The sequence below is a fragment of the Canis lupus genome, chromosome 29, assembly GCF_003254725.2.
Source record: "Canis lupus dingo isolate Sandy chromosome 29, ASM325472v2, whole genome shotgun sequence".
NCBI classification, from domain to species: Eukaryota; Metazoa; Chordata; class Mammalia; order Carnivora; family Canidae; genus Canis; species Canis lupus.
Window position 1 is genome coordinate 16,239,541 of NC_064271.1, and position 13,014 is coordinate 16,252,554.

Here is a 13,014-nt window from a genome sequence, read left to right on the forward strand (position 1 = left end):
ATGTTTATGTTTAGATAATTTACTGGAGTTATTTTCATAATTAATAGACAAAGCAATCTCTTCCATTTCCATTATAATCCTGTTAAGGTATCTGTGCAGGTATTATCATTTCCAGTTTTCAGATAAACCTTTTAAAAATACTCTAAGAGGTAAATTGTCTTGCTTAAACTTACATGCAAATCAGTAGACTTACACTAAGTCCCAGGGAATCAGTTCAATAACATTTACTGTAAACCATGGGGTGCCTGCGTGGCTCATTTGGTTAAGCATCTGCCTTCCGCTCAGGTCCTGATCCCAGGGTTCTGGGATCAAGCCCCTGCTTCTCCTTCTCCTGCTCCCCCTGTTTGTACACACACACTTTCTCTCTATCAAATAAATAAAAATCTTTAAAAAAAAAAAAAAAAACATTTAGGGGATCCCTGGGTGGCTCAGTGGTTTGGTGCCTGAGTTTGGCCCAGGGTGCGATCCTGGAGTCCCGAGATCGAGTCCCATGTGGAGCTGCCGGCATGGAGCCTGCTTCTCCCTCCTTCTGTGTCTCTGCCTCTCTCTCTCTCTCTGTGTCTATCATAAATAAATAAATAAACAAACAAACAAATAAATAATAATAAATCTTTAAAAAATAAAAAAACATTTAGTGTAAATCTAATACTGATAACATGGTTGAACCCTTATGAGCCAGGCACTCTAAGTGCTTTAGGTGTGTTACGTCACTTAATTGCTCAAAACAGCCTGATGAGGTGGCTATTGCTATTATCCCCATTTTACAGATGATAATATCTAGCCTCGGAGAGCTGTATAATTGACCAAGGTCACACTGCTAGCAAGTGTTAGCAAGTAATTTGAACCTAGACACAAATCTTCCTCTTGACAACCACTCACTATGATATCCTGTGTCAGGTTCTGGGGATACAAAGATGGATAGAAGAGAGTCCCCTGCCTCTAAAGGAGCTCATAATCCAGCAGGGAAACAGATCAGCAAATTTGCAGGTTGGTTCCTGAAGAAGCCAAAGCACCAGTTGGTAAAATATCTCATCAGTGTTAGAGCAGCTCAATAAAAAATATTTGTTGATTGAATGGCTAAAATGGAAGGAAAGAAGGGAAAAAGAAGGAAGGAAAGAGAGAAGGAAGGAAGGAGGGAGGGAAGGAGGAAAGTAGTCATCATTCTGGTTTCTTGGATAAATCTAACATTGTTTGTATCTTATGTAGAAACTTCTAGTAGAAAGTACCTTCTACTTTCCAGAAGTAAAAAGAGTTCCTTAAACCAAATCATCGACCTGCCTCAGCCAGTGTGGTCTTTGCACAATTGTGCTGGTAAATGACTAAAAACTATCAAATATAAAGAAAGGGAAAGCAATATCATGGAATATCAGAACAGAAAAAAAAATGGCAGGAGGTGGTCATCCAGAAAAAAAAAAAAAAAAGAGCAAATTCTCCACATATAGCTTTATGGAATAGACAGGCTCAGCCACAGCGGCTGCTCACAGAGGATAGGCTTTCCTGTCCAAGTAACTTTGACCTCAGGGCTCCCCAAGCTCCCACCATGTCACAAGACCTCTATCACCTCCAACACCAAACTCACCTCTCCTTCTTCAGAGTCTCATCTACAGGTAAGGCTTCCTCCAGGGCAGAGTCTCCAGGAGACACTGGGGAAAATGCTTTCTTCTCGCTACAGTATCCTTTCACCCTTCCCATTCCCTAATTCTCCCTTCTTCTCCTACCCCTCTCCCTGTTCTTCCCCTTTACTATGTTATGACCACTGGGAAGTACTCATTCCCAAAGAGGAAAAAGAAATATGAGTTAACATTAACTGAGTATAGATTATACAAGTTCTATTCTAAGCACTTTACATATTTCCCAAAGTTGTCATTTCAACAATGTTATACCCCAACATCTTCACCCCAAACACATACACAGCCCCCTTGGTTCAGGCCCACCTCCCCCTACCTGGTCACTGCAGTCACCTCCTTAATAGCTTCCCTGCCTCCATTTCTTAACCCTCGGCAATCCATTTTCCACACTGGCACCAGGATGGTTTTTATAAAACCCAAATTGTCTGACCATGTCTTTCCTGTAATTAAAATCCTTCAGTGGCTTTTCATAGCTCCAACCTCCCTGCCTAGCCTCCTGTCCCCATATAGACCCTTCACTGCAGCTCACCCTCCTTCCTAGGGGCATCAAGGAACCTTGGGTGCAGTCTCCTCTGCCCATGACACCCTCTGCGTGCTTCTGCTTATCACTCTGTAGTGTAAATACGTCTTATTCTTTGTGCAGTCATTTATTGCCTTGTCTAGCTCCCCCTCTAATCTGTTAACAGAGGGTTAAAGACTTTGTCTTAATCATCTCTAGATCCCTATCACCTAGCATGACAGTTGGCAATATACAGCAGTAAGTTATCAATAACTTGGCAGAAAAGAATGGGAAGGAGAGAATGAAACAAGTGGTCTGATTTTTTCCTAGTCAGACGGTCTGATTTTTCATTGGCCAAAGTCTCAAACTTTTCAACTAAATAAGTGCAAAGTCTGCATGCCCCAGATCCTCATCTACAACTAATGAACAGTAGAACAAACATCTCTTGCCCATTATATCCTTTTTTTTTTTAATTTTTTATTTATTTATGATAGGCACACAGTGAGAGAGAGAGAGAGGCAGAGACATAGGCAGAGGGAGAAGCAGGCTCCATGCACCGGAAGCCCGACGTGGGATTCGATCCCGGGTCTCCAGGATCGCGCCCTGGGCCAAAGGCAGGCGCCAAACCGCTGCGCCACCCAGGGATCCCCCATTATATCCTGATATAAAAACAATCTGGTAAAATAAATATAAATACATACATACATACAATAAAATAAAATAAAATAAAATAAAATAAAATAAAATAAAATAAAATAAAAACAAAACAACCTGGTAAAAAGTGTTCTAGGATATGCCTTTTAAAGTCCTAGTCCACTGAGAATGTTGGGAGGGCAGCCTGGGGGGTCCACAGAATTCAGGAGCCCCCTCTTACAGATCATTGCACAGAGAACCCCCTAGCTGTGCCAATGAGGGACAACTTTGTAAAGAATAGACAACTATTTATTTACACAAAAGAAAATCTTCCTACCATTAGTAACACCATTAACATCTTAGCAGCTTTTCCATTATGAATCTGACATTTCCTTTTTCTTCAAAGCCCAACTTGAGTGCTTTTGATTTTTTTTAGTGAAATAAAGCCATCAACACACAATAAAAGCTATGCAATATTTATAATTAGAGGTCTCTAGAGTGTATTTTATGTTACAGAAAAGATTGAATTTCTAGGCCTTCCCTTTTAAATCCCTTAAAACCTTCAGCTTTAGAATGAGAGACTCAAACTCTTCTCTTGGGTCTTAACTTTTATGTGGCTTATTACTTTTTTATCCCCTCTAAAACTCTAAATCCCTTCAACATAGCTTCGGTTCCTTCCACGGCTGAATTGGCAGCAGGCTGATCTTTTTATTGGTGGGTAATGGATTTAGTTTGATTGCTGACACGGGAACAATGAGAAGATAAACAATTCCATTTGTGGCCATGAAATTCCCCATCTGTTGAGCGCGTTCGTGACTGAAGAGGGCTGGGCAGAGACAGATGAATGAGCCTGCCACGCCCGATGTTAATGACATCCGTCATACAAGCCGAACATGTGGCTTCATAAATCAAGAGCTAATAGCAACTCTGGTTGCTCATGTCATTAACTCGCCAGCCGCTTAAATACCTAAGAATGTACCATAACGTTGAGCCTAGAGATCTGATTTGCAATTCCGATCTCACCAAAAAACCAGAGGTTAGCATGGGAAGCCAAAGTCATTTTTCTAAATTCAAAAAACAAAACAAAACAAAAAACTTTCAGATGTATGCTTAAATATTTGTAGATCATATCTCAGATATATGATATCCTATTTGGTTTCTGGGTGGAGGGAGTGTGCAGAGATATAGATGAGAAAAGATTGGCTGTGAGCTGATTGTTGTTAAAGCTTGGCGGTGGCAACTTGAGAGTTCCTTATACTATATCCTTCCCTTTTATATCTGTTTAAAATTATCCATAATGAAAAGGTTTTTTTTTTTTAATTTGAAGATAAATGGGAAAAAGGGAGTTTCCATCGTTTAGAATGAACATTTTTTGCCAAATTCTCTCTTAAAGAAAAAGAAAAAAGCTATGCTCACACAACAGTTCAAGCATGTAACAAGCCAAGTCAGTCATCATCACCAAAGAGAAAAGCAACACGTTTCAGAGGGAGAAGATCAGGGTTTTTAGGAACCCACATCACTCGCAGCCCAAGCCCTAATGCCGGGAGATTATTGTGTTGGGAAGTCTCAACAGTCTCCCCACCCCTCACCCTTTCTATTTTCCACTGCAGTGAGTTACCCACTTTTGCATTTTGTGGCTTTTTTTCATGGATGTTTGGTCTTGGGTGCTCTCATGTTGCGGCTGTTGTCAAAGAAACGGACAACGAAAAAACAACAGGAAAGGAAAGCAACAAAGGAAAGTGATAGTGTGCTGTTCAAAGGACCCTTCAGTTCATTTCTGTTAAGTAAAGCCTCTTAATGCCCCCCAAGGCACACTGTCTCAAGTTCAGCTGGATCCCCAGAGGAAGCTCAGGGTATGTGTCCATCAATCCTGATATTGTTGGACGGCCTGAAGAGGAGACAGGGAGAAAAATCTGTGCCTCTATTAGCCTCCTGACTCCCAAATTATATACAAATAGAGTGTTGCTATAATTTACTCATGATAAAATCACTGAGTACTTACTCTGTGCCCAACATTGTGCTGGGCACTGAGGTTACCACAATGAATAGGGCATATGACTTTTTCTCAGGCAAGCAAACAAATAAACAAGCAATCACTACAATGGAATATGGCCCCTTGACCTGCCTAGGGAATCTTCTAGTAGAAGTGATGGTGAAAGTGAGAATGTCAAGTGCAAAGTCCAAAAGCCAATGAAAATTTGGCAGGTTGCAGAACCTCCAGAACTGTGCTGTCTGATACGATGTCCACAAGCCACACGTGGCTGTTAAGCCCTTGAAACATGACCAGTGCACGTGGAAATGGGCTATAACGTAAAGTATATGCCAGATTTTGAAGACTTAGCATTAAAAAATAAAATATATCATTAGGATTTTTATATTGATTATATATTCAAATGATAATATTTTGGATCTTTTAGGTTAAATAATGTGTATTATTAAAGTTAATTTCACTTATTTCTTTGAACGTTTTGAGTATGACTACTACAATGCTTTAAATTAGATATGTGGCTAGAATTATATTTCTATAGGACGATGCTGCTCTACTGGTTCAGTGTAAGCTTGGGAACAGCATGGGTTGAGAACCACCTTGAAGGAACCAAGAGACTGTCCAGTCCCCTGGTATCAGGAAAGGGACAAGAGTCATTTACTATCTCCCTTAAATATCAAACTTCAGCTTTGAAGTACATGCTCTAATTGCCACCCAGATTCTCCTCCCCCAGCTGCTAGTGTTGGTGGCTGACAACTCACAGCTGACTTCCTGCCAGAGCTTGCTCTATTAGGGAAAACTATCTTGCCCAAGATCATGCCTTTCCTAAGGTGGCCTCCAACTGGCGCCAGTCAAGTAGCTCAATTAGGAGACCTGACCAACTACCTGGACCCAATTTGGGTAAGTCTGAGGGCTGCCCAACCTCCAGGCTCCTTCCTGGGGTTGGCTGAGTTCTTCATTGGGACTACATGGCATCCCAGCAAATTCCTGTGCTTGACCCTACTTCCTTCACTGGGCTCCTAGGTGTTGATCCTGCCAGCACTGGCCAGCAAACCTGCTCCCTGCAAATTTCATCTGTGTCAGCTTCCTGGGAATTGAATCTGCAAAATGATCTACCTCCCAAATCTCTTCCTTTTTCAACCTTCTCCTGGTGCCATCTCTAACTCCTTTCATTCTCTCACACCCACGGCCTATCGGTCAGAAATCCTGCTGGTTTTACCTTCAATTATATCCACAATGTGACCAGTTCTCACGTCCTCTTCCACCGCCTCTCACCTACAAGCCTGCCCCTCCTCTCACCCCACCACCTGTGGTACTGCAAGGGCCTCCCAACGGCCTCACCCTGCCTCTGCCCTTGCCGCTCTCAGTCCCTCTCAACAGAGTAACCAGAGTGCAGGTCTCAAGCCAGGTCATGGCCCAGCTCTGCTCAAAGTCCACCAGTGACTTCCCATCTCACTCAGAGTAAAAGCTAAATCCTTGCTAGGATCCAACATGCCCAGGACAATCCCAGTTTATACCAGATGGCCCAGAATAATTTAGTAGCAACTGCTTCTCCCTTCAAAAGCAGCTTCATTTGGAGACGTCTAATTGGCTCAGCGGTTGAGCATCTCCCTTCGGCTCAGGGCGTGATCCCGGGGCCCTGGGATCAAGTCCCACATCAGGTTCCCCTCACGGAGCCTGCTTCTCCCTCTGTCTGTGTCTCTGCCTCTCTCTCTGTGTGTCTCTCATGAATAAATAAATCAATCTTTAAAAAACAAAGCAGCCTCGTCTGGATTATAAATTACATAGTTACCCCACCTATAAAGCTCTTCATGTAGCTTCCTGCTGCCTCTTGGGCCTCATCTCCTATGCTCTCCTTGTCCACTCTATTCCAGTGACTCCAGAATATTCTTCAAACAAGTAAATTTCTGCTTCACTTGCTGTTCCCTGCCTAAGATGTTCTTCCCTCAGTTATTTACAGGCTAACTTCCTCATGCCCCTCAGGCTTTCCAGGATCATTTTTATGGATGAGGTCTTCCCTGACCACTTCTTTTAAAATTGCAAATCAACCCTCAATTTCCTTCTTCCTTACTGTATTTTTTCTCCTTTTTTACCTTTTTATAATTTAATATATTTTATATTGTAGTCACTTATTCTGGTGTCAGTCTATTCAGGTTGGTGTAATGAGATACCTGGGTGGCTTGTAAACAATAGAGGGGCACCTGAATGGTTCAGTTGGTTAAGCGGCTGACTTTTTGGTTTCGGCTCAGGTCATGATCTCAGGGTCGTGAGACTGAGCCCCATGCTGGGCCCAGAGTCTACTTGAGATTGTCTCCCTCTCCCTCTGCCCCTCCCCTAACACTCACAGGCTCTTGCTCTCTCTCTCTCTCTCACTCTCTCTCTCAAATAAATAAATAAAATCTTTTTTTTTTTAAGAGTATCTTGGGCAGCCCTGGTGGCCCAGCAGTTTGGCGCTGCCTTCGGCCCGGGTTGTGATCCTGGAGACCCAGGATCAAGTCCCACGTCGGGCTCCCTGCATGGAGCCTGCTTCTCCCTCTGCCTGTGTCTCTGCCTCTCTGTGTGTGTCATGAATAAATAAGTAAAATATTTTAAAAATTAAAAAATAAAAAATAAATAAATAAAGAGTATCTTATTTAAAAAATGAAAACTAAAAATTAGAAACAATAGAAATTTATTTCTTGCAGTTCTGGATGCTGGAAAGGCACCAGCTGTTTTCTGGTGAATCTTCCTAGTCCGTAGCTGGTATCTTCTCACTGTGTCCTTTTGTGCTGGAAGTGGTTAAGGAGCTCTGTGGAGTATCTTTTCTAAGAACGTTAATTTTATTCATGAGGGCTCCCCTTTGTGACTTAAGCACCTCTCAAAGACCCCACCTCCTTATACCATCACATTAGGTGTTAGGATTTTAAGATACAAATTTTGGTGGCATAAACATTCAGATCACAGCAACTGGTTAGCATTTGTCTCTTTCAATAGGATGTAAGCTTCATGAGTCCATACTTTGTCATCCCCCAGTGCTTAATGCATAGTAGGTGTTCGATAAATAGCTGTTGGAAAAATAAATAAATGAAATATGGATGGACTTCAAAAATATTATGCCAAATGAAAGAAGCCAGACAAAAAGTTCACATATTTATGACTTCATTTGTATGAAATATCAGAACACATAAATTTGTAGAGACAGAATGCAGATTAGTCATTGCTAGAAGCTGGAGAAAGGGGGAATGTGGAATTGCCTAATGGTTACAGGCTTTCCTTTTGGAGTAATGAAATATTTTGTAACTAGGTAGTGCTCATAATAGCGATGATAGCACAACATTGTGAATATACCAAATACCACTGAAATGTGTGCTTTAAAATGGTTAATTTCATGTGACTTTTACCCCAATACCAAAAGCAAAAAAACCCAAATATGAATGAACAGTTATGGAATGGTGAGGTCTGACAGTGTCAGGGTTTTGCTGTCTTCAGCTTTGAATGGGGAGTGGGTGTTAATGCATTCCTCAGGCTCCAGGAAGACAGCCTGAGAACCCATGTTAAAGCCTACTCTCTCTAGATGCCTGGGTGGCTCAGTGGCTGAGCATCTGCTTTGGGCTCAGGGCGTGATTCCAGAGTCCTGGGATCGAGTCTCACATCGGGCTGTCTGCATGGAGCCTGTTTCTCTATGTCTCTGCCTCTCTCTGTGTGTCTCTCGTGAATAAATAAATAAAATACTCTTTAAAAAAAAAATAAAAGCCCATTCTGTTTTCAAGGCAGGGAGAACCTGACCCATAGCAAGTGCCAGATCTCATTCATGCCATATTTTAACAACCATATTAAATGTCCACAAGGTCTGGGCATTATCCACTCTGAATCTTACAGAGCTCAGTGATAACACCCCAAAGCAGAAATCAAGCTGCAATACTAGGTCATGCAAAAAGCTCTGCATGTCATTTTCAAATGATTTTTTTCCATATAAATGTAATATGATAGATTCCTCTTGGTTCCTGAATTTTTTTTCTGGATGAAATTGTTGCAATGCCTAAGAGCACAAGCTTTGTGGCAGGCTGCTTGGGTTTTGATCGTGGCTCAATATCTTAACGGCTATCAAACCTTAGATCAGTAGTTCTCAACCAGGGGTGAATTTGCCCCACCTGGGACATTTGGTAACATTTGACGACAAATTTGATTGTTAGAACCGAGGGACTGCTACTGGCAGCTAATGTGTAAAGGCCAGGGATGCCATTAAACATCCTGCTGTGCAACGGACAGACTATCCCCATAACAAAGAATTACCTGGTCCCAGATTTTGAAATGTCACTGAGACCAATCACCAAGCTGTTTCTGGCCTCAGTTTTCTCCTCTGTTAAAGGGTGATACCAGCACTGGGCCCATTTATAGGGTTGTGATAATAAATAAAAAGTGAGCAGAGTGCCTGGGTGGCTCAGTTGGTTACATGTATTCCTTCAGTTCAGGTCATGATCCCAGGGTCCTGGGATCAAGCCTCACATTGGGCTCCCTGCTCAGTGGAGAACCTACTTCTCCCTTTCACTCTGCCACTCCCTGCTTATGCTCTCTCTCAAATATATAAAATCTTTATAAATAAATAAATAAGCAAAAGCCCAGAGCATAGTGCTTGGCCCACAGTAAGTGCTATTATTATTATTATTATTTTTAAAGATTTTATTTATTTATTCATGAGAGACAGAGAGAGAGAGGCAGAGACACAGGCAGAGGGAGAAGTAGGCTCCCTGCAGGGAGCCCAACATGGGACTCAATCCCGGGTCCCCAGGATCACACCCTGAGCCGAAGGCGGCACTAAACCACTGATCTACCAGGGCTGCCCCTAAGTGCTACTTTTTAAAAGTATTTTTAGACTACGCCTATGTCTGGTTATCTCAATTATTGCAGAACCTAATAAGACCAGGTGAATTTGTCTTCTGCCCCTCCCCCAGCCTTAGCTGCAAGCTTTCCAACACAGGAGCATCATGATCACAAGGAGATGGAGCATTCATCCCCTGGCCCAGAAAACCCACTGCAGTAAGCTTGCCTGATTTTAGCAAATAAAAATATGGGATGCCCAGTTAGATTCAAATTCCAGTAGACAATAAATAATTTTTAATAAGTATGCCCGTGCAATATATGGGGCACATTTCTTATGCTAGAAAACCAATACTTATATTATACTAGAAAAACTACTTATTTATCTTAACTTAAAATGTAATGGGGTAACCTGTATTTTATCTGGTCACCCTGCCCTCCAAGCACATGCCCTCTGATGGGGAGAATCTTTTTCACACACAAAGAACATCAATTTGCCTAAGTTAAAGATTGAAACTCTCTCTCTCTCTCTCTCCCTTAGAGGAACTGAAAGGTGAATGTTACATCTGCTAAAATTATAAATGTCTCTTCAATTTTGCAAAGTAAACCACTGAAGATTGAATACAGAGGCCCTTGAAGTTGGCACAGATTAGCACTGGGGGGTGGCAGGGAGTCCAGGTTTTGGAGTCATGACTGACCTGGGTTAGGGGCTCTCTTTTGTAAAGCGGTAGTAGGTCTACTTTGCCAGATTGGTGTAGGATGAATGTATAAAATGCCTGGTCCATAACAGACGTTCAACAGTGATAGCTTCGACATAGTGTTGGTACATGATGGGGTTTGAAAATGTGGAGTCAACAGATGAGTGCTGTACAGCACGGACCAGGGGCCATAGGCCACCATTCAGATTGAGGGGCTACCACTCCTCTGCTCAGCCACAAAACCCATATCCCCCGAGGGCTTTTAAAGCCACACACTCCGAGGAGCCGCTCCAGACAATGGGTATCAGGAAAAATGGGGATGTAGTCTAGGCTTTATCAAGCTGCTTAGCAGGTCTAACGCACAATCAGGGTTAAGAACCATGAGTCCTGGGACGCCTGGGTGGCTCCGTGGTTGAGCATCAGCCTTTGGCTCAGGGCATGATCCCGCGGTTCTGGGATCAAGTCCCACATCGGACTCCCCACGGGGAGCCTGCTTCTCTCTGCCTATGTCTCTGCCTCTTTCTCTGTGTTGCTCATGAATGAATAAATAAAATCTTTAAAAAAAAGGGGAGGGGGGCGGGGGAACGCCTGGGTGACTCAGCAGTTGCACGTCTGCCTTTGGCTAGAGTCGTGATCCTGGGTCCCAGGATCGAGTCCCACGTCAGGCTCCCTGCAGAGAGCCTGCTTCTCCCTCTGTCTGTGTCTCTGACTCTCTCTGTGTGTCTCTCATGAATAAATAAAATCTTAAAAAAAGAAAAAAAAACACAAGTTCAAATCTTGGAGGATGGCTTCATCAAGAGTGGTTCTCCAACTTTAGCGAAGGTGAGAGGCCCCAGAGAGCTTGTTAAAATGCAAAAGGCCCGTGCTCTGTCTGAAAGTTTCTGATTTAGGAGGCAGGGGGAGGCCTGAGAATTTGCATGTCTTACTCGTTCCCCACGTTCCCCAGCTGCTGCTGTCTGAAATCAGTATGAGAACCACTTCGCTCCATCCAAGCCCCAGCTACACATTATAATCATTGGGGGTGTTTTTAAATACCTATGCCTTGGCCCTGGAGAATCACATTTAAACAGTCTGGTAAGGAAACTGAGCTCCTCATAATTCTAGTGCCTCTGGGATCAGGCCTGTCTGCTTTCCTAAAGTGAACTTTCTGCTCTAATTCTGAAGTGTGCCCTGGCACCAAGCAGGGTGGCCTCTTGGAAACTCAGTCTCTCGGAATCTATGGAATCAGAATCTGCATTTTAACAAGGCACTAATTCCTATCACATTAAAGTCTGAGAAGCATTGCTTAGGATTCAACCTAAATGAAACTTTTGCTAAGAGAGCTCCTCCCAGCACCTTTGTGAGGGTAGATCTCCAGGACTCTGAGGTTGGAGAAACACAGGTAGCGCCACGCAGCCCTCCCCATTAGCCAGGCAGATAGGTAGCCCAGTATGCAATGAATAAATAAAGTCTTCGGGACGTTTGGGTGGCTCAGTGGTTGAGCGTCTGCCTTCAGCCCAGGGCATGATCCTGGAGTCCCGGGATGGAGTCCCACATAGGGCTCCCAACATGGAGCCTGCTTCTCCCTCTGCCTCTCTCTCTGCCCCTCTCTGTGTGTCTCATGAGTAAACAAAATCTTTAAAAAATAATAATAATAAAGTCTTCTATTGACATTAATTGCCTGCCCTTTGAGTAAGGGTAGAAATAAAAATTTTAAATGAAAATAAGTGGGCATCCACCTACCAACAGTGTAGAATCCCCATCACTGACATCCCAGAACCTGAGAGAAGAGAAACCTAGACCAGGACCAACTCTGTCCTACTTAGGCTTGGGCTGGCCCTGGCAGGGGTTGCTACCAGTACTTACAGGTGTGGTGTGTACTCACTGTTGCATACAGATTATAGAATTGATATTCCAAAATGAAGTCTTAGCCATCCACCCCTTCAGGGATTGTAAGGAGCCCCATAACTGTCTAATACAATCAAGATTTTTGGCTCAAAAGTCAAAGAGTATAATTTCGAAAAAAATTAATAAGTATTGCCTAAGGTGTGGGGAATAAGCCTCTCATATCCTATTGGTGAAATGTCAACTGATGCAGAATTTTTGGAAGGCAATGTGGAAAAATCCCTCAAAGTTTTAAATACCCATATGCTATGACCCATACTCTCACAATAGAAATGTAGCCTACAAAAAAAGTTAGAAGACATTTATAAAGATACATATATAAGGATGTTCTTTGTAGTACTGTTTCTAATTCTAAAAATAGAAATAAATTATAGGAATCCAATTAAGAAAGGAATGGGGTCCCCAGGTGGCTCAGTTGGATAAGATCCAGGACCCTGGCATCAAGCCCCGCAGCAGGCTCAGCCCCTGTTTGGCAGGGAGTCTATGCCTCTCTCTGCCCCTTCCCATGCTCATTCTCTCTTTCTCAAATAAGTAAATAAAATGTTTTAAAAAAAGGGGATCCCTGGGTGGCTCAGCGGTTTGGCGCCTGCCTTTGGCCCAAGGCGCGATCCTGGAGACCTGGGATCGAGTCATGCGTCAGGCTCCTGACATGGAGCCTGCTTCTCCCTCTGCCTGTGTCTCTGCCTCTCTCTCTCTCTCTCTCTGTCTATCATGAATAAATAAATAAAATCTTAAAAAATAAATAAATAAATAAAAAGGAGTGGGTAAATTCTTACAGCGCAGTAGTCTTCTGCACATTTATTTTAAAAATGGGAACTATAAATGTTCGCACATGAATAAGCACATGCATGCATAGATGTGTGTATAGGTAGTAGGACTCCACTTCTA